This window comes from Bubalus bubalis, chromosome 11 (assembly GCF_019923935.1).
Source record: "Bubalus bubalis isolate 160015118507 breed Murrah chromosome 11, NDDB_SH_1, whole genome shotgun sequence".
Lineage (NCBI taxonomy): Eukaryota > Metazoa > Chordata > Mammalia > Artiodactyla > Bovidae > Bubalus > Bubalus bubalis.
Genome location: NC_059167.1, coordinates 36,957,097 through 36,980,970, shown reverse-complemented (window position 1 = coordinate 36,980,970; position 23,874 = coordinate 36,957,097). Strand labels below are relative to the sequence as shown.

General features: G+C 37.4%; 1 non-coding gene across 1 annotated transcript; it reads right to left on the bottom strand.

Annotated features, from left to right (window-relative positions):
• Positions 1 to 21,710: 21,710 nt before the first annotated feature.
• Positions 21,711 to 21,817, bottom strand: LOC112577909. Its single transcript, XR_003102108.1, has one exon. It is a non-coding gene; the product is annotated as a U6 spliceosomal RNA (small nuclear RNA).
• Positions 21,818 to 23,874: the final 2,057 nt, after the last annotated feature.

The window sequence follows — 23,874 nt, the reverse complement described above, 5'->3', positions numbered from 1 at the left end:
TGTTTCCTTTATCTCATGCTGATTTCCTTAGCTGACATCATTTCTCCCACAGTTCACAGATGAGGCCACTGCTACTTGTTCGGTTCAGTTCAGTTCAGTCCCTCAGTCGTGTCCGACTCTTTGTGACCCCATGGACTGCAGTACACCAGGCTTTCCTGTCCATCACCAACTCCCAGAGTTTACTCAAACTCACGTCCATAGAGTTGGTGATGCCATCCAACCAGCTCATCCTCTGTCGTCCCCTTCTCCTCCCACCTTCAGTCTTTCCCAGCATCAGGGTCTTGTCCAGTGAGTCAGTTCTTCACATCAGGTGGCCAAAGTATTGGAGTTTCAGCTTCAGCATCAGTCCTTCCAATGAATATTCAGGACTGATCTCCTTTAGGATGGACTGCTTGGATGTCCTTGCTGTCGAAGGGACTCTCAAGAGTTTTCTCCAACACCGCAGTTCAAAGCATCATTTTTTTTTTGGTGCTCAGCTTTCTTTATAGTCCAACTCTCACATCCATACATAACTACTGGAAAAACCATAACTTTGACTAGATAGACCTTTGTTGGCAAAATAACATCTGCTTCTACTTGTAGTCTATTCCAGTTCTCTCTACCTCTATGTCTACAGCTTTAGACCATGATTTGATTCCACAATCATACAGCAAACTCTTACTGAAGTCTATGCTGTCCATTTATACCACCCCCTTCACTAATTTAAGATTTCTCCCCAAAACTCCAAATAGGCACCTAAGTTTTCTTCTTCATTGTATTTAAGGTCATTGACCTCGATGATTTTAACACCTACACCCGGGACTTTACTCATTCTTCTTAACCCTTCTGTTACTCGACACAGCTGACTCAAACCTCCTTAAATCCAAGTCCTCCTTTACTCTCATGGCACTCAAAATATTGCCACTTCTACTCTAGATTCTTCTCTAGGTCCTCTTTAGTCACTCATTCGTGTCTGACTCTTTGCAACCCATGGATGGTAGCCCACCAAGGTCTTCTGTCCATGGGATTTCCCAGGCAAAAATACTGGATTGGGTTGCCATTTCTTTCTCCAGGGAATCTTCCCAACCCAGGGATCGAACCCAGGTCTCTTGCATTGCAGGCAGATGCTTTACTGTTTGAGCCACCGGGGTAGCCCCCTCTTTCTTCTCTGTTCCATAAACTGATGTGTCCTCCAAGATTCCGTTCTTTACTTTTTTAATTTTTGCACTCTAGAAATCTCATCTGCTGCTTAATTCTACATGGATAAATCTATAATTCTTACACCTTTACAAGGCTTAATGGTCATATTCAACTGCTTAATGGCCCACTCCCATCCAGATGTATTTTTGGCATCTCAGTATGTCATCAAGTCCTTTCTTCCTCCTGATTTCTCTATTTCCATTATTTTTTCAAACATTTTCCCAGTCATACAAGTTTAAAACCTAAGAATCATTACATTTACCTCCCTTGCCAAATCTATTAACTCCTGTTAGCTGTTTTCTTGTTTTACCTTTCAACTAGTCTTTTTTCTTTAATTCATGTCCCTATAAAGTAAATATCATTGTCTCCATTTTATGAATACAACTTTAGAGGTTAAGTATTTCCCAGTGTTACAAATCTGGTAAGTTTTTGAGACAGGGCTAAAATTCAGGTCAATCTAAGGCCAGAACCTGGATTTTTTCTGCTCATTAAACATTCTCTCCCCAAACAGATAACACTGTTAAACAAAATAAGAATAATATAAAATATGTGCAATTAGCAATAAAGGGTTCTATACCTCAACATAATAAAAGCTATATATGATAAACCCACAGCAAACATTATCCTCAATGGTGAAAAATTGAAAGCATTTTCCCTAAAGTGAGGAACAAGACAAGGGTGCCCACTCTCACCACTACTATTCAACATAGTTTCAGAAGTTTTAGCCACAACAATCAGAGAAGAAAAAGAAATAAAAGGAATCCAAATTGGAAAAGAAGAAGTAGAATTCTCACTGTTTGCAGATGACATGATCCTCTACATAGAAAACCCTAAAGACATCACCAGAAAATTACTAGAGCTAATCAATGAATATAGAAAAGTTGCAGGATATAAAATTAATACACATAAATCCCTTGCATTCTTATACGTTAACAATGAGAAAACAGAGAAATCAAGGAAACAATCCCATTCACCATTGCAATTAAAAGAATAAAATACTTAGGAATAAGTTTACCTAAAGAAACAAAAGACCTATATATAGAAAACTATAAAACACTGATGAAAGAAATCAAAGATGACACAAATTGATGGAGAAATACACCATGTTCGTGGATCAGAAGAATCAATATAGTGAAAATGAGTTTACTACACAAAGCAGTCTGTAGATTCAAGGCAATCCTTATCAAGTTATAAATGGTATTTTTCCAGAACTAGAACAAATAATTTCAGTTTGTATGGAAACACAAAAAATCTCGAATAGCCAAAGCAATCTTCAGAAAGAAAAATGGAACAGGAGGAATCAACCTGCCTGACTTCAGACTATACTACAAAGCTATAGTCATCAAGACAATATGCTACTGGCACAAAGACAGAAATATAGATCAATGGAACAAAATAGAAAGCCCAGAGATAAATTCACACACCTATGGACACCTTATTGTTGACAAAGGAGGCAAAAATATACAATGGAGAAAAGACAATCTCTTTAACAAGTGGTGCTTGGAAAACTGGTCAACCACCTGTAAAAGAATGAAACTAGAACACCTTCTAACACCACACACACAAATAAACTCAAAATGGATTAAAGATCTAAATATAAGACCAGAAACTATAAAATTCTTAGAGGAAAACATAGAACACTCTCTGACATAAATCACAGCAAGATCCTCTCTAACCCACCTCCCAGACTAAGGGAAATAAAAGCAAAAATAAATAAAGGGGCCCTAAATAAACTGAAAAGCTTTTGCACAATGAAGGAAACTATAAGCGAGGTGAAAAGACAACCTTCAGAATGGGAGAAAATAATAGCAAACAAAGCAACTGACAAAAAATTAATCTCAAAAATATACAAGCAGCTCACGCAGCTCAATACCAGAAAAGTAAACGACTCAATCAAAAAATGGGCTAAAGACTGAACAGACATTTCTCCAAAGACATACAGATGGCTAACAAACACATGAAAAGATGCTCAGAGAAATGCAAATCAAACCACAGTGAGGTACCATCTCACACTGGTCAGAATGGCTGCTATCAAAAAGTCTATGTACAATAAATTCTGGAGAGGGTGTGGAGAAAAGGGAACCCTCTTACACTGTTGGTGGGAATGCAAACTAGTACAGCCACTATGGAGAACAGTGCAATGATTCCTTAAAAACTGGAAATAGAACTGCCATACAACCCAGCAGTCCCACTGTTGGGCATACACACCAAGGAAACCAGAATTGAAAGAGACACATGTACCCCCATGTTCATCGCATCACTGTTTGCAATAGCTAGGACATGGAAGCAACCTAGATGTCCATCAGCAGATGAATGGATAAGAAAGTTGTGGTACATGTACACAATAGAATATTACTCAACTATTTAAAAGAATGCATTTGAATCAGTTCTAATGAGGTGAATGAATCTGGAGCCTATTATACAGAGTGAAGAAAGTCACAAAGAAAAACATCAATACAGTCTATTAACACATATGTATGGAATTTAGAAAGATGGTAATGATGACCCTATATGTGAGACAGCAAAACAGACAAAAAGAACAGGCTTTTGGACTCCTGGGAGAAAGCAAGGGTGGGATGATTTGAGAGAATGGCATTGAAACATGTATATTACCCTATGCGAAACAGATGACTAGTCCAACTTCAATGTATGAAACAAGGCACTCAAAGTCAGTGAACTGGGACAACCCAGAGGGATGGGATGGGGAAAGAGGTGGGAGGGGGGTTCAGGATGGGGGAACACATGGCACCTGTGGCTGATTCATATCAACGTATGGCAAAAAACACCACAATATTGTAGAGTAATTCAATTCAGTTCAGTTTGGTCGCTCAGTCATGTCCGACTCTTTGCAACCCCATGAACCACAGCACGCCAGGCCTCCCTGTCCATCACCAACTCCCAGAGTCCACCCAAACCCATGTCCATTGAGTCAGTGATGCCATTCAACCATCTCATCCTCTGTCGTACCCTTCTCCTCCTGCCCTCAATCTTTCCCAGCATCAGGGTCTTTTCAAATGAGTCAGCTCTTTGCATCAGGTGGCCAAAGTATTGGACTTTAAGCTTCAACATCAGTCCTTCCAGTGAACACCCAGGACTGATCTCCTTTAAGATGGACTGATTGGATCTCCTTGCAGTCCAAGGGACTCTCAAGAGTCTTCTCCAACACCACAGTTGAAAAGCATCAATTCTTCAGCGCTCAGCTTTCTTTATAGTTCAACTCTCACATCCATACATGACCACTGGAAAAACCATAGCCTTGACTAGACGGACCTTTGTTGACAAAGTAATGTCTCTGCTTTTTAATATGCTATCTAGGTTGGTCATAACTTTCCTTTCAAGGAGTGTCTTTTAATTTTATGACTACAGTCACCATCTGCAGTGATTTTGGAGCCCAGAAAAATTAAGCCAGCCACTGTTTCCACTGTTTCCCCATCTATTTGCCATGAAGTGATGGGACCGCATGCCATGATCCTAGTTTTCTGAATGTTGAGCTTTAAGCCAACTTTTTACTCTACTCTTTCACTTTTATCACAAGGATCTTTAGTTCTTTTTCACTTTCTGCCATAAGGGTGGTGTCATCTGCATATCTGAGGTTATTGATATTTCTCTCTGCAATCTTGATTCCAGCTTGCGCTTCCTCCAGCACAGAGTTTCTCATGATGTACTCTGCATAGAAGTTAAATAAAAAGGGTGATAATATACAGCCTTGACATACTTCTTTTCCTATTTGGAACCAGTCTGTTGTTCCATGTCCAGTCCTAATTGTTGCTTTCTGACCTACATACAGATTTCTCAAGAGGAAGATCAGATGGTCTAGTATTCCCATCTCTTTCAGAATTTTCCACAGTTTATTGTCATCCACACAGTCAAAGGCTTTAGCATAGTCAAGCAGAAATAGATGATTTTCTGGAACTCTCTTACTTTTTCGATGATCCAGTGGATGTTGTCAATTTGATCTCTGGTTCCTCTGCCTTTTCTAAAACCAGCTGGAACATCTGGAATTTCATGGTTCACCTATTGCTAAAGCCTGGCTTGGAGAGTGTTGAGCATTACTTTACTAATGTGTGAGATGAGTGCAATTGTGCAATAGTTTGAGCATTCTTTGGCATTGCCTTTCTTTGGGACTGGAATGAAAACTGACCTTTTCCAGTGGCCTGCTGTGAGTGGCCACTGCTGAGTTTTCCAAATTTGTTGCCATACTGAGTGCAGCACTTTCACAGCATCATCTTTTAGGAGTTGAAATAGTTCAACTGGAATTCCATCACCTCCACTAGCTTTGCTTGTAGTGATGCTTCCTAAGGCCCACTTGACTTCACATTCCAGGATGTCTAGCACTAGGTGAGTGATCACACAATCATGATTATCTGGGTTGTGAAGATCTTTTTTGTACAGTTCTTCTATGTATTCTTGCCACATCTTCCTAATGTCTTCTGCCTCTGTTAGGTCCCTACCATTTCTGTCCTTTATTGAGCCCATCTTTGCATGAAAATTTCCCTTGGTATCTCTAATTTTCTTGAAGAGATCTCTAGTCTTTCCCATTCTATTTTTTTCCTCTATTTCTTTGCATTGATCGCTGAGGAAGGCTTTCTTATCTCTCCTTGCTATTCTTTGCAATTCTGCATTCAAATGGGTATATCTTTCCTTTTCTCCTTTTTTTTTTTTTTTTTTTTTGCTTCTCTTCTATTCACAGCTATTTGTAAGGCCTCCTCAGACAGCCATTTTGCTTTTTTGTGTTTCTTTTTCTTGGGGATGGTCTTGATCCCTGTCTCCTGTACAATATCATGAACCTCCGTCTATAGTTCATCAGGCTCTCTATCAGATCTAGTCCCTTAAATCTACTTCTCACTTCCACTGTATAATCGTAAGGGCTACAGGTCATTGGATCGCCAAGAGTCAGACACTACTGAAGTGACTTAGCATATTCATTGTATAGACCCAAGCATACAGTTAGGTTTAACAAGCATTCATTGAATATACCCTAAGTTCCTTTTGACTAATAAAATGATTGACAGGTGATATCTGACTACATTCTATGAATTGAGCATCTAATCGCCAAAGTATTTACAAATAAATAGACCCGACATAAATAAAATTAGTTACACACGTGTGTGAAAAGTATAACCTAATTTAATAACATAAATATCACTAATATACATATCTTCTATCCTCTTCCCAAACCTCAGGGAAAAACCTTAGCCTGAATCCTTGGCACCCTATCTCATCATCTCTTTCCAAGTTAGATGACCGTTCTCTATTCTGCAATGACCTTTAGGTCTTTTTTCAGCCCTCACCTTCCATCAACATCACATTCCTATAGCCATCCTCCTTAATTATCGTTATAAATCTACTTCCCCTTCTTTTCTGAGCCAATAAACTTTCCATTTTCTTCTCTGTTCAGTTGAAGTGCCTATCAACTACCAATCCCAATTTATCAGCTTCTTTCTTCTCCCCACAGCTTCTGCTTTGTGTTAGTCAACCTCCTTCGTAGTCCAATTGAACCCTCCTTTAACCATTCATATATACTGTTTCCTCTGGACCTCTTCTACAATAATTTACCCAGTTTCACTTCTCAAATCAAAGGCCAAAAATTCCTCTTCCTCCACAAAGTCCTCCAGACTTAAATACAAAAGGAGATAATGTTTTTCCCTCACTCTGATAATCTGTTCAAACATCCATTCACCCAATACCAGGAGAAATTCATCTAAATATTGGTTTTTTTAGGCTTACCACTTCATTCTTACACCATTACTTATTTGTTGTACTCTACATCTGTCCTGTTTTGAAATTATCTGAGGAGACTATAATCTTAGACAGTTGGCATCTGAAGCATCATTTCTTCACCAGTACCTCCTAATTCTATAAGACACAAAGTCATCCTCAGAGATAAATATTTCTTTCTGCCAACTTCTTAGTAGGAACTTGGGGTGTAGATATGATGGTAGACTTTATAGAAAGAAGAGATGGCATGCGGTAATGTTTGAATATACTGAATATGCTGAATGATTATAAGGCAAAATTTCCCCTCAAATCTCTTATAAAAGAGGCACCTTATATGGAATATTTGCCAAGTATCACACAATGGGGACGCTTTCTCAATTACTTTATTCTAAACAACAAATGCCACTGGATGGAGACTCATTAGACTGAAACAGGCTCAATCAGTGCTAGCTTTAGAAGTCTGCAGAAGTCATCTGATATGAACAGGATTTTAAAAAGAAAAAATTACCACAGATTTAGTCATTATTCCTGGATGTTTGACAATTCTGCATGTTGGCTCTCAAGTTAATGAGACTTTCAAGGTTCACTTAAGTGGTTCTATTGTAGGGACCACAGGGTGATTTTTTTAAAAATCCCAATACTATGCAAATGGGTACATGTGGCTGGAATAAAATTTGCAGTACTGCATTTAAGATTCAGATTCAAAACATGAAATCAAAATGATGGCAACAGACTCTAGGAAACTACACTATGTGATTTGAAAAAATAACTCTACTGGTGACAAAGGCTCTGTTACATCTTGACTGTCTCCAAGGTTCATGTGAAGAGTTCAAATAAAAATTATGTCACATGTGAACTCAAGAAGTTGGTTCTCAAATAATGTATCTTTACATTTAAGATGTGATGGTAAGTATATATGTGAGATTAAGTTATTAAGTCAAATATCACAAGTAAACATCTAATAAGTAATAAACTAATAAGTAAATATCATAAGTAAGAAGAATATCCATTACATGAGTCAAAAGGCTTATTTATTTGGAGATTACATCATGAAAAGAAGAGTGTCTCATCATATATTGAGGCTGGCCTTAAGCAGGTGTCATGGGTGCATGAGTGTGTATAATGTAGGTGGAGGTAGAAGATTTGGATGGACAGACAACTGGCTGAGGGACTGGCTCAGGAAAAAAGAAGAAAGATAGATTTTCTTACCATTTCACAGCAAGGTCACTAGTGTGTCTGGTACAAAGAAAGATTGGGACACTCTGGTCTAGAGGACAAGAATGAATTCACTTTAGCTCGTTTTGTTCTATTCCCAGAACTGTCAGTGCTCATGGAATATCATTCATTGACAGGATGTGCCATGAGGCTATTTACTGCAGCATCTTTCTCATTTGTTACATAACACAAAAGAATGGAATCTGAAAAAGACAAGAGGTGGAGACATGTTCAGCCTAAGATAATGGTGCGTGCTCCACCTTTAACCTTCTCTGTAAACTGTCCTAGGTATTTGTTTAAACCTACTGTTGGACTTTTTCTAGCTAAAAAGGCCTCCTTTTGTTGAGCGATTTCAATGTATAGTCACATTTTGAATGGTTGCCAGCTAAAATTCTTGCATTAGGTTCCATGGCTGTCTGTTCCACCAAGACAAATAAGAACTGGCCCATCCCCTCATTGGAGCGCATTGTTCATGGTGCTGAGCAGTGATTTTCCATATCAGACTGTCTTTGCATTCACCCCAGGAGGAAGGGTGAGCCTGGTTTATAGAGTTCTCATTTCTCACAAAGCAGCAACATCTGGAGGGCTGAGCAGTTTGTTGGCAGGTCCAGCCCGAAGGAATTCAGCTACAGTTCCGATTGGCTCTTATCAGTAGGTGTCACTAAAGACAGATTCAGAGACAGAAAAATAAATAGGCCAATTAAATAATGCCAAGAACAGACTATTTTATGGCCATCTCTCCTCTTTTTATTGTTATTCCAACTGCAGAAGTTTCAAGATTTCAAATTATCCTCTGGCTTCTTTTTTTTTTTCCCTGCTGCTAATGAATATTTTTCCATTTTCCAAGTGCCTTCCTTCATAGAGTGGGACATTTAATTAATAAATTTAGTTTTTTGTGCCTGATGTAGTGGATTAGCAAAATGAAAACAGATGAAGGAGATTAACACTTTATTGCAATGAAGCCACAGCCGCTGTCTTACTGAACACAGACTGATGAATGCTTCGCCAGCTCCTTTCTCTCTGTGATATGAGACACTCAGCACACGGAGAGAGCAAGATAGCTCAGCCCACCCCAACCACATCTGTGTGTCCCCAGAGGACACAAGCACGGGAACTCCGGTGCGAGACCACACATTTCTGAGCGGGTCAGGAGGGGAGCTCCCAGGCCTCTTTCCTGGAGAGGGGCCAGACTTGCTCACAGTGGCCACCAAGCTCACTGGCTTCACTGGTGACTGAGGCTTTCCCACCTGCAAAGAGATAAGCCCAGTGGGGATCTCAAAATTTGATCTCTAAAGCCAAGCAACATCACATATATGGAGAGAGAACAGTTTTCTGATATTTGAGTTAGCAGATACCTCATATATATTCATCCATAGTTAGCTGAGAAAAAGAAGTTGGGTAACATTGAAATGGATGAATTTTATTTGCAAAATGGACTGTGAACAATATCAGAGCCAGAAAAATGTCTAGCATGTTGTGCTGAGTAGGTACACAGACAATGATGGTTAAATGAATTAGCTATCTTCTAACATAGAACATCAGTAAACTGTTCTAACGGGTCTCATATATGACTTCTGCCACCCCTATGTACACTAAATTTGCATACACTTTGGTGGCTGTGTTCATTCTTTCTGGGTTCAGGAAACTTCCAACTACATAATGTTGGTAGAATCTTAGGTTTGAAGACCAAACCAGCTGACTTTTAATTCCAAGATACTTACAATAATACTGGAGTGGGTTGTCATGCTCTTCTCCAAAAAATAAATAATAGCTAATTATAATAATAACAGCTGTCACTTACTGAGTACTTTGTGCCACACTAAGTTCTATATGTTATTTCATGTAATCCCATCATAGTCTTACAAGATAAATATGATTATTATCCCTGTTTCATATGAGAAAACTGGGACTTAATCTCTTTAGGTTACTTGCTTAAGGGGACACAGAAAATTGTAGAATCAAGTTTAAAACAGATTTGTCTGACACAAACCTGTTCTCTTAATCAAATACTTCACAGCCCTCTCGTCTAATATGGAATTACTATTAGTAAATCTTAATAAAGGGAATGGAGGGTATACTTGGGAGAGGGGAAAATGGAGCATAAAAGAAAATGCTGCTGCTGCTAAGTCGCTTCAGTCGTGTCCGACTCTGTGCGACCCCATAGATGGCAGCCCACCAGGCTCCCCCGTCCCTGGGATTCTCCAGGCAAGAACACTGGAGTGGGTTGCAATTTCCTTCTCCAGTGCATGAAAGTGAAAAGTGAAAGTGAAGTCGCTCAGTCATGTCCAACTCTTTGTGACCCCATGGACTGCAGCTTACCAGGTTCCTCTGCCCATGGGGTTTTCCAGGCAAGAGTACCGGAGTGGGGTGCCATTGCCTTCTCCGAAAAGAAAATGAGCGAAGGTTAAATCTACACTGTGGGATTTATTACTAGGATGTTGGTGTTTAATATATGCTGGGCAAAAAAAAAAAAAAAAGGTATTGCATGTTTCCATGGATGGGAATTATTTATATTCACAGCACTGTCATCTAATCTCTAAGCTCAACAATGAATGACTAGTGGTCCTAATTTTTACCATGAACATTCTTCCCTGGCATCGTTATGCAATTTTAGACTCCCAAGCCCAACATACATGATGTCATTTTCATTTACTGGATATAATTACTAATTATACAGGCCATAAATTCACATTCTTGTAGAATGATCTCCAAGAAAAATGGTTCTGTGAATTGACAGTTACACACCAGAGCTAGAACCCACTGGCCCAGGTTCCTCTGTATAGAACCCACCGCGACCTCTACAACAAGAATGTCAAATCCAACCTTGCACTCCTAATTCAGATTAAAAATTTCAAACTTAAAGGTACATATACTCATCTTTAAAAAACTTACAAAGGTATTACTTACATATTTTAACAGATTTCATCCTGTTTCACTATGTTAACAGATTTCATTATGTTCAATTCAGGATCCTTCACTCCAGTAGTAGCCATAGAAGCCATGGAAACAGGATAATCTAGCATAGGCAAATAGCAAAGTGCTGCAAGATGGTGCCAGAGTGTAGAAGAAAAACATGTAGGTGCTTTACGGTCACACAGATCTGGATTCAAACCCAGAACCCATCTCTCAATAGCTGCGTGAACTTCAAGTCTTTTTGAGAATTAAATGAGATACGTATGTGAAGCAACTAGCACCATGCCTGCTACAAAGTAAGTATCCAAAATATGAGTTAACTCTTAAAAGCACTTCTAGTATCTATTTCTTTTGATTACTTTCTATTATATTTGAAAGTTCGTATTTCCAGAAACTCACTTTCCAAAATGATAGGTATGCATACTTTAATATCAAAAGGAAAGAAATACTTGTTTTTAAAAGAAATTGATAAAAATCAATGACTTTTCAGAAAGGCATTTACTTATGATCAACTATTAAACTAACCATCCAAAAAGGCAGAGCCTCAAATATACTCATGAGAAATGGTGGAGCTCAGGCCTCCACTTTCTAGTAGACTACCTTCTGTCATAATTCTCTACATGTGGTAACTAACACAAAATACATCTATTTAAATACCTGCATTTAAAATGCATTTTTGAGCAGTCACACAAAAATTATGAATCTACATGAAGCTGCAAAGTTGTACCAATCTGTCTTCCCAGTTGCATGATCTGAACAACATAGATTATTATTGCTTACCTACCACAGCTATAAGTGGTCCTAAACATTAGGCAAGTAGCTTCTTTAGTTGATGAGACTTGAAACTCACCTATAAGAGTAATTTGTGCCTATAGTAAAAGCCAATAATTTGTAAAAAGAATTATTGCTATATTAGAAATCAAGATGTTCTCAGATGAAAGAAAACCAAAAGAATCTGTTGCCAGGATACCTAACATAAGTTAATGACTGAAGAAAGTTTTTGAACTGAAAGGAAATGATAAAAATAAGAACCTACAACAGTAAGAAGGAAGAAATAGAGTAAGCAAAAATATGGGTAAATATAATAAACTTTTCATCTTGAGTTTTCTAAGTCATGTTCAATAATGATAGCAAAAATTACAACACTGAACTGATGTAGTTCTAAATATATTAGGAGTAAATACTTAAGACAATTATATTATCGATATAAATAGAGTAAAGGGAGGTAATGTTTCTGTACTTTATTCAAACTTGTAAGATGTCAACAGCAGTAGGCTTTGATGATAAGTTATGCATATAACTTATAAACTATATAGCTATAACTTCACAAACATTAAAACTTTTAGGAAAAAAAAATAGGAAAAATCTTCAGAACATAGCCCCAGGCAAAGCATTTAAAGCATAACCTGTGAAAGGAAAAATAGATAAATTGGACTTCATCAAAGATAAAACATTTTTGCTCTGCTTGAGACCCTGTTAAGAGAAGGAAAAGACAAGCTATAAACTGGGATGAAATATTTGTAAATCACTTATCCAACAAAGGATTAGTATCTAGAAAATATAAAGAACTCTCAAAACTCAACAGTAAAAAAAGTCCAGTTACAAAATGGGCAAATGATATTAACAAAGAATATACAGATGGCAAATGAGAAAATAAAAAGATATTCAACTTCATTAGCCATTATGGAAATACACACTAAAACCACAATAAGATATCACTACACATATATCAGAATAGCTAATATAAGAAATAATGACAACACCCAACACAGACAGGCTGTATAACTCAATGTTACTATTGACAGAAAAGGACAATGGTACAGCCACTTTGGAAAACAGTCTGGCAGTTTCTTATAAAGCTAAACATGCAACTACCATATGACCTGGAAGTTATACTCCTGAGTATTTATCCCTGAAAAACAAAAACTATGCTCACACACACCTGTACATAAATGTTCATAGAAGCTTAGTCACAAAAAACCGGAAACAACCCAGATGTCTTTCACCTGGTGAATGACTAGACAAACTATGGTCTATCTATACCATGGAATATTGTTGTTTAGTTGCTAAGTTGCTAAGTGTTTGACTCTTTTGTGACCCCATGGACTGTAGCCTGCCAGGCTCCTCTGTCCATGAAACTTTCCAGGCAAGAATACTGGAGTGGGTTGCCATTCTCTTCTCCAGGGGATCTTCCCAAACCAGGGATTGAACCCACACCCCCAGCATTGGCAGGCAGATTCTTGAGCACTGAGCCACCAAGGGAACTCACCAAAGAATACTAGTCACCAATAAAAAAGAACAGACTACTAATACATCAAAATAACTTGACTCAATGTCCAGAAAATTATTCTCAGTGGAAAAAAAAAAAAGCTAATCCCCTCAAATTATGTATTGTGTGTTTATTTATATAACAGTTTCAAAAGGACAAAATTCGTAGCCTAGGACAGCACAGCAATGGGCAAGGAGCATCCCGATCAGTCCATCACCTTCCAGTGTCTCCAGGGCCAGATCTTCACTGCGGCCCTTTCTCTGGATGCAAAGCAAAACACAGGCACCTCTGCCTGACACACATTCCTCATATTTCCTGGTGTATAAGGTTCCCTGAAGATCCAGGTGGGGCCTTCTGGGCTGCTTAGCTGGAGCAATGACTGAAAGTTCCTATTGCTCCTCATCCTCACCAGCATTTGGTATTATCAGTGTTCTGGACATTGGCCATTCCTACAGAAGCTTATGGATCAGCCCCTCTTGCCAGGAAGCCTACACAAACCTCTAGACCAGCCTCACCCACCAGAGGGCAGACACCAGAAGCAAGGAAACTATAATTCTGCAGGCTGCAGAAGTGAGTCTCCAAACACAGGTCAGAAACTATCCTGGGACCAGCTGGTCCCTGGCCATCAGGTGATGAGAGGGGAGTGCACTGCTGAGACACACAGGACATCCCCCACAGAGGGTCACTTCTCCAAGGTCAAGAAACATAACTAAGTTACTACATGTAGAAAAATACAAATAGAAATTTAAACAATTTGAGACAGCAAAGGCATATGTCCCAGATGAAGGCACAAAATAAAATCTCAGAAGTGAAATGGAGATAGTCAGTCAACCCGAGAAATAGTTGAGTAATGATCATAAAAAGGATTCAAGAGCTTGGGAAAAGAATGAATGCACACAGCAAGAAGTTATAAGTTTTAGCTAAGCATTAGAAAACATAAAGAACAACCAAATAGAGTTGAATAATACAATAGCTGAAATGAAAAAGACACTAGAAGAATCAATAGCAGAATAAATGAAGCAAAAGAATGAACCAGTGGGTTGGAAGACAGAGTCATAGAAATCATTGCCACAGACCAGAATAAAGAATGAAAAGAAATGAAGACCATTTAAGAGACCTCTGGGACAACATCAAACCCACCAACATTCACATTATAGGGGTCATGAAAGAAGAGACAGATAAAAGGCCTGAGAAATTATCTAAATAGATAATACCTGAAAACTTCTCTAACATGGAAAAGAAAGGAATCACTCATTCAGGAAGCACAGAGAGTCCCATACAGAATAAACTCAAGGAGGAACACACCGAAACACATAGTAATCAAACTGACAAAACTTAAAAACAGAGAAAAAATACTAAAAGCAACAAGGGAGAAACAACAAATAGCATATAAGGGAATCCCCATAAGACTATCAGCTAATTTTTCAGCAGAAACTCGGCAAGCCACAAGGGAGTGGCACAATATATTTAAAATGATGAAAGGGGAAAACCTACAACCAAGAACATTCTACCCAGCAAGACTCTTGTTCAGATTTGACAGAGAAATCAAAAGCTTTATAGACAAACAAAAGCTAAGAGAATTTTATAGACAAACAAAAGCTTCCCTGGTGACTCAGTTGGTAAAGAATCCACCTGCAATGCAGGAGAATCCCTGGGTTGGGAAGATCCCCTGGAGAAGAAAATGGCAAAACACACTCCAGTATTCTTGCCTGGGAAATCTCATGGACAGAGGAGCCTGGCAGGCTACAGTCCATGGGGTCTCAAGAGTCGGACATAATGCAGTGACTAAACCACCAAACAAATTAAATGAACTTCTCTAAGTGGAAAAGTAAAGGCCACAATAAGAAACAAGAGAAATCACAAATGGAAAAAACTCACCAGTAAAGGCAAATGTACAATAAAGGTAGAAAATCATCCACACACAAATATCATATCAAAACCAGTAATCATAAGAGGACAAGAGTACAAGTGCAGGATATTTGAAATGTATTTGAAATTAAGAGATCAGCAACTGAAAAGGAAAAAAAAAAAAAAAAAACTGTAGAAATCAATTCATGGTTGCCAGTAGTTAAAGAGGAAGCTGAGGTGGGAGGATAGTGGATTATAGGTATAAAAGGCAAAATGAGGGATTTTCATAATGATAGAAATATTCTGTATCTTGACTGTATTAATGTCTAATCCTGGTTATGATAGTGTACTACAATTGTTTTGCATGATGTCTCTATCAGAGAAGTGTACAGGGGCTTTCTCTGCATTATTATTTATAACTACTTGTGAATAAAATTATTTCAAAATAAAAACTTTAATTAAAAAACTAGCCTCAGTTATTATTCCATATTTAGATGGGATTCAACAGGGAATCACTATATATTAAAGGTTATTGGGAAGAGAGCAGGAGAGAGAAGAAGGAAGGAAGGAACAAAGGGAGAAAGGAAGGAAAGGAGGGAAGTAGGGTGGGGAGTAAGGAAGAAGGGAGGGAGGGAGGAAGGAAAGGAGTGGGGAGGGGAGGAGAGACAGGAGAGAGAAAAGATAAAGAATAGAAATAGACATTGCAAAAGATCACCTAGCTGTTCTTCAGAATAGTCTGGGGAAAACAGGCAAAAAGAACTGCTAAGAGGGTTCTAGAAGATGAAATATGGTATCTTTGATAACAGAGGAAACAGCTCCCTTCTGAATAAAAGGCATGGTCTTACTGTAAGAATTCCTCTTGGCATGGAGTCCTTCAAGAATTCCTCTTGCCATGAAGCCCCTGGAGTGTCCAAGAAAAATTGATGGCCCACGGGCATAATTTTGCAAATTTAGAAGTTAAAATGAAATCTCCTATCTGTTCCAGCACATGTGTGTCCTTGCAACATGATATTTATGATGTGAATTGGGCTGATTAAATCCATTTTAGGGTTCAGGGATTTGCACAATCTAAATATCCTGGTTCTCAGGGAATGAAGAGCTTCATGTTTCCTTGGCATATTTAGTCTCACTAACATCAATAGGAAGCTGTTAGTGATAAGGAGAACTTGGCACTGGGGGCATGGAAGAGGGTGGTTAGCTGTGCACAGTTCAGTGTCATCTTGAATATGGGACTCCTCAGCCATGATTTCATGAAGCCTCTTTATAAGCCCCCACCTGGGACTTTCACGCACAGATGGTGTATATGAGAAAGTTTGACATGAGATGTTTCCCAAATTTAGTAAACACGAAAATGAGGTATGCTAAAGATAGGATAAACCTCATCATGGGATCTGGGGCAAGGCAACATTCCTAGAAAAGAAAAGGCAAATGAACCAGTGAATTAGACTTGATGCTGAAACCTAAGATTAACTCATAACCAAACTTTGCAAAAGTAAAACACAATAGAAAAAAATATCATCCTTCTATAAATTCAGTTCTGGTAGACCCTATATCACATAATGGCAAGAACCTAGTACTCAAAAAACAAACTGATCTTTTAAAAAGAAAAGTCCATGCAGTACATTATCTTCATTCTGAGCAACTCCCACTGGATTGGTTTTGAATACTCTACAGACCTAGCAAATCTTTGGGTAAGAACTCTCCAACAAAGTTGGACTTGTCAGACTGCTTACTCTTTATTAATATCAGACTGGAATTACAGTATCAGGCCAAATAATGATGTAAAATCTGAAAGGAGGAACGCTGCTAATTGCCAAATTTGTTCTGGAATTATCACATTTTCTGTTTCAGTGCTAAGCTCTGGGAGATTCACTGAATGAAACCTCTAATGAAACTGTAGATCAATGTCAGACACAAAGGATGAGGTAGAAAATATTCAGAAAGCAAACCTGTAAACTTGGGTATTAGATCCTTCAAAATAGACATCTTGGAGGATGACAATCAATATAAACATGTTGGGCATAATAATAAACCAACTTCTGTATGTAAACTCAAAGGTGTAACAGATATAAGGATGGCAAAAAATCTGGTTCTTCTCTGAAGATTTAGGCAAGTCATTTATTAAGATTCATTTCCATCTTGACCTTCAACCTGTCACTGCTTCCTTTCTGCCTTTCATGTTCTCTCACCTTGATGCAAGTCAAAATATTCTCTTGCTACATTGCTGACATTTTATTTTAGGTAATTGTACAGTTTAACTTTGCTCACCACCATGCTTAACATATGGAAGCAATTAATTCATTTTCTTTGCCATCATTAGGAGAAGAATCCTAGATATTTTAAATGTAACTTCATCATAGATTTCCCTTAACTAATTACATAATATCTAACCCATTTTCTTGAAAATAAAACTTACTAGTTAAGAAATAAAGAATAGCATTGCTCAGAATAAACTCTGCATGCCACACTGTAATTTAAACTGTACTGTTATGTATGGTGAAGGACTGTAAGTTTAGAGTTACTCCCCTTGGCAAACATTTTTTTTAAGGATTGCTTAAATAAGCAGTACAGAAACCAGATGTCATTTGGTAAGAGTATCTGAATGACCAAAAATTTGCTGTCTGGGTATTTTTTTCCTTTATAAAAACAAGAAAAATTCTTTGGATTTATATCATATTTAGCAGCTGTGAAACAGTGCAAACATCTGTTTGTACCTATGGGGAGCTGACCCGTGGGGTCTTCATCTCTTAATCACCAAGCATCAGGCCAGTCTCACATGAACAGTTTACTGTTTTCTTTGCCATTGCCTCCCGCACTTCAAAGTTTTCTTATGCTCATGTTCTATTGGCAGAATGGAGGAACTAATCCATTCATTATAAGACCAGATGATTAGAATTTTTTGAGACATGATCACAGCATTCCCTCCACCCGGCTTGTGCCCAGAAACACATGCACATTTGCCTCGAAATTCATTTTGGAGTGTCTACACTTACTCCAAATAACGCAAGATTTATGAGCCTCAAGCCAGATTATAGTAGCACATATACTAGCCTACACCAGGCCTGCAGTCACCATTTGGGGTCACAGTCTTTAACAAGTCATTTAAAAATCATTTTTTCCCTTTTTTATAAGCATAAAAACATTGTATTAGCTTTTATTTGGAGATTTTTCTCTTAGAATATTGCTGCATTTTTTAAAAGAGTGATAATAATAACAACAACAGAAAAAAAAAAAAAAAAGCCTTACCACACTTGCTCACCCAGGGAATATCAGTTTCTAAAGGCCAACATTTTTACTGCACTTTATAAATAGGGAAAGTACGCTGAATTGGAATCGACGTTTGCCAGGTCAAATCAGCTGCTTTATTTATATATTCTTTTTTTATATGTAAAGTCTGCCAAATAAAGCATTCCTATTGAAAAAGAAGTAGGAATCAGCCTCATTTTTATAGATTAAAAAATATTAATTAAAGCAGTCTCATTACAACAACTTTCAGTACACAAAAGATGTATCCCATACAACAGTGTTATTTCCGAGGATGACCCATCAAAAAAATGGTCTATTATTAGCAGGGTGATAATACATTCTCTGTAACTGACTCTTGATCAATGAATGCCTCTGAAGGCTGTGATTCCTGTAACCAACATTCTCTACACCGTGTGCTATTTGCACTGCACTTTGGAAACAAAAGACGTGGCCATGTTATAGCTTTACTCTCACCATGTGGAAATTATACTTTGTTGATTTCTCTTTTGCAAACATTCCAACTGTCCCCACAGGGTGTGGTGGGAGGAGGATGTACCCAACAACTTAAAGCTGTAGGAATATCCATGAACTTCAAGAAAGACACTAAGGTAAAAACCATATGCACAACCCCTCCCCTTATATCCTGCTGGGTTCAAAGCACTTCTGGTAACTCAATGACACACTAAAGAAAAACTAGACCTTGAATTTGTCTCATCTTTATAAGCAGTATGGTCTAATGTACATATTCTGAATCTGGGATCCATAAAACAGACTAATTCCCAAGGTACCAATAGGTATTCCTGGGAAAAGAGGTTCCATGGTCAATTTAATTTGGGAAATACTCGTAGAATGCCCCGTTTTTTGGATAAAGGCAAGGCCTATTAGCAAATTAAAGACTCTGAGAACTACTGCAGTAAAGGCATCTTATATTGTTATTTGTAAAAACATAAGGGAAAAAATGAAGACATAAAAAGGTGAAAGAATAAGACACCATTCTCTCTTAATCGGGATCTGCACAGTTATTCCTCTTCAAGAAAGAGATTACAAATGCTTATGTGGAGAATTATTTTTGTATAAAACATAAAAAATGAATCCTTCTTTGCATATTAAATTATTTTTAAAATCGAAAGCTATATGCTGTGATACCAAAGTAGAAAAGGAAATATGAAGAAACTGCTTATAGTTCAGATATTGGAGACCAATTAAAGAATTACAGTAAGAAACAAGCTTATTATAAGTAGTTGGCTTATATTAAGTTCTATAAATTAACTTTGAAACTTTAGTTTCCAACAATATCACACACTAGAAATCCGAGAAGATTTTTTTGTTTGTTTTAAAAAATGGTGAATAAAATATAGTAAACATTTCACCAGGGAAAAAAGTAAAGAAGCTGCAAAGGTTAAAATAAAATAGGAATTTTCTGAGGTTAGCTAGCACTAATAGCTCTTATTCTAAGGATAGCTGCTAAAATTTGACCTTTCATTTTGAAGACTTTGGGGGAGATAATTCCCCACAGGTCTCTCTTGTTTCTACATGTGTTGTGCGGAAGGCACTAGCCGTTCTTTTTTCTAAACTATCTTTTCAAGAATGTTTGTTTACTGAGCATCCTTGAAAGACAGAGATAGGGTCTCCCTGCAGAGCAAAAGAACAAGCATGACTAAATGCCTGTTATAAAAGAACTGGACTCCCTAACCTCTGGGTTCCTGTCTAATAATACAATCCACTGCAGTTTAGATGTCACTGATACCTCTTCAAGCCATCCTGTGAAAAAGGAGGCTTAGGGAACCTATGCAAAATGCTGATATTCTGGTTACTCCTATTGCTATTACATTTTTTCTGTCTTTAATTCCAGAGTCTCAAGTCTTGTACCAGAATCTTGGTACAAGATTGAAACTTGATTGCTTGAAAGTTGGCTAAAAGCAGGATAAACATCTCAGGCCCTTCATAGTTCTTAAGAAAGGAAGAAAACACACACACAAAGCCTAGAGGGCATTGGTATGGAAAGTCTGAGACTCCAAAGGATTACAAGCTATTAGAAAGAAACCCATAGTGTAGAAGGGATATCAAGGAAACTAGATACTAGATGAAGAGAGAAAAATCACCCATAAGAAATCATAACCATAAGCACTCCCTCACATGGGTTTCCAGACCAATTTTACTACTTATGTGGTATAAAAAATGAGTTTCCCAGTGGCTCGTGGTAAAGAATCCACCTGCAATGCAGGAGACACAGGAGACATTTATATTCTTTAAATATAAAGAAATATTAAAATGAGAGCCCAGAGAAGGAAAATGTAAAAGAAAATTCAGAAGAAAATGGAGGATAACATGAAAAAAATCTAATATGTGTTTAATTTCCAGAAAGATAACATAGAATGGGGAAGAAACAACTTTTAAAGAAACAATAGCTGAGAATTTCCAAAAACTGTTGAATGTTACCAATTCTAGGGCTCAAAAAGCCCAACAAATCACAAACAAGAAAAATAAAAAGAAATATGCTCCTATACACATAATAGCAATAATTAGTAGAAAAGACCAAACATTTCTTAAAATAAGCCAGAGTGAAAAAAACATATTATTTAAAAGTGAGTAATAATTAAACCAATAGCTCTTTCTTCTCAATGGCTACAAAATCACCAAACAGTGAAATGATTTATCCAGTGTGCTAAAATAACTCTCATCTAGAATTCTATACCCAATAAATTATCTTTTTATAACAACAAAAAAAGGCTTTTCTCAGATTTACCAAAAACAAAACCAGATTTGTTACCTTTTGCCATTCAAATTTCACTAAAGAAAATTCTAAATTATCATTACAAGCAGAAAGAAAATGGTGAAAGGTGTGAGACATGACAGAATGTTAAGAAAAGATATTGTTAAATAGGTGGGTGTTTCTAAATCAATGGTTCTTAACCAAGAGCAATCCTGCCCACTGCTAGGGGATATTTTTTTATTTGCTTCATTAATTTTAATAAAAGAACAATTATAAGTACATTTTAAATTCCCATTGTCAAAAAACAGAAAAAATTTCCATTGTCCACCATTCCCATCCCACTCTTCATTATTATGAATTTGATATTCATTCTATCAGTTCTTATTTTATATTTCCACATATATATGTGCATCAATGAATGAAATACAATTTGTAGTGCTTTCAAAAATTTTATGTAAGAGGCATAGTATTCAATCACTCCGCTACTGGCTTTTGTGTATGATTTTTTGTTTTCATTTTTTTATTTTAAATTTATTTATTTTTTAATAGTTGGATAATTGTTTTACAGAATTGTGTTGGTTTCTGCCAAACATCAACATGAATCAGCCAAAAAATATGGAACGCTTCACAAATGTGCATGTCATCCATGTGCAGAGGCCCTGCTAATGTTCTCTGTATTGTTCCAATTTTAGTATATGTGCTGCCAAAACGAGCACCACCAGGGGATATGTGACAATGTTTGAAGACGTTTTTGTCTGAGACAACCAGGAAGGTAATGATGCTACTGGCATCCAGTGCACAGAGACCAGCATGACACTGAGCACATGCGTGTGTGCTCAGTGTCTGACTCTTTGCAGCCCCATGGACTGTAAGCCTGCCAGGTTCCTCTGTTCATGGGATTTCCAGGCAAGAATACTGGAACGGGTTGCCATTCCCTTCTCCAGGTGATCTTCCCAACACAGGGATAGACCCTGCATCTCCTGAGACTCCTGCATTAGCAGGCAGATTCTTTACCACTGAGCCACTAGGGATGCTGCTAAACATCCTACAATGTACAGGACAGCTCCTTACAACAAAGATTTATCTGGCCCAAAATGTCAAAGGTGCTGAGGTTAAGAAATGCTGATCTGAATTACCACTATGTATAGCGGTGCTAATAATTTCATTTGAGTGTTAGAACTAAAATATACTCTAAAAACAGAATATAAATAGTATTAGTAAGTAAAGTAAAGTATTCTAAGGGCTTTGTATAATTTGTGTGGCAGAAAAGGAAACTGAGTAACTATAGGCTTTGACGAGTTAGGTGACCATATTAAAACATAAAGGGTAACTAGTAAATGTGTACACTTCAGAAGTTAAATTCTCTAACCTAGTAGAAGGAAGATATGGAATGGAAATAAAAATGATACAGAGGAAGCATGAAGAGAGACAGAAAACTGAAAGGCAGGGAAAAAAGTAGGGAATATAACAGGAACAAATACATCAGAAATCAAATAACTGTAAATAGACTAAAACTCTCCAGTTCAGAGAAAAAGCTTGTCAGTCTAGATAAAATAAGAATTCCAGCTAAATACTGTTTACAAGACATATGTACAAACATTAGGACACCGGAGTGTTTAGAGTTAAAGGATGGAAGAAGATATACAAGATGAACACTTGCATAAAAAAAGATTTCTAAAGCTATTGATATTAGACAAAATAGACTTAAGGCAAAAAGCACTAGTGATGATTAAAAGGTAATTGAATAACACTTAAATGTTCAACACAATATCAAATTACCAATGGCATTTTTCACAGAACTAGAAAAAAATCTAAAATTTTGTACTGATACACAAAAGGCCCTGAATAGTCAGCTGGAGGAGTCAGGCTCTCTGACTTCAGACTATACTACAAAGCTACAGTAATCAAAACAGTATAGTACTGGCCCAAAAACAAAAATACAGTTCACTGGAACAGGATAGAAACCCCAGAAATAAACCTACACACCTATGGTTAATTAAATTACAACAAAGGAGGTAATACTATACAGTGGAGGAAAGATGGTCTCTTCAATAAATGCTTCTGGGAAAATTGGACAGCTGTATGTAAAAAAATGAAATTAGAAAATTCTTTAACACCATACACAAAAATAAACTCAAAATGGATTAAAGACCTAAATGTAAGGCAAGATACCATAAAGCTCTTGGAGGAAACATAGGTGAAACACTCTGACAAAATTACAGCAATATCTCTACTGAGCTGTCTCCTATAGTAAGGTGACTTCACTTTCACTTTTCATTTTCATGCATTGGCAACCCACTCCAGTATTCTTGCCTGGAGAATACCAGGGACAGAGGAGCCTGTTGGGCTGCCATCTATGGGGTCGCACAGAGTCGGACATAACTGATGCGACTTGGCGGCGGCAGCAGCTCCTACAGTAATGGAAATAAGAATAAAAATAAACAAATATGACCTAATTAAACTCAAAAGGTTTAGCACAACAAAGCAAACCATAGACAAAACAAAAAGACAACCCACAGAATGGAAGAAAATATTTGCAAACAATGCAACCAACAAGGGATTAGTCTCCAAAATGTATAGTTTGTGTGACTCAATATCAAAAAAAAAGCAACTTCATCAAAAAATGAACAGAAGAACCAGTCATTTCTCCAGAGAAGACATACAAATGACCAAGAAATACATGAAAAGATGCTCAACTTTTTGCTAACTATTCAGTTCAGTTCAGTTCAGTCGCTCAGTCGTATCCGACTCTTTGCGACCCCATGAATTGCAG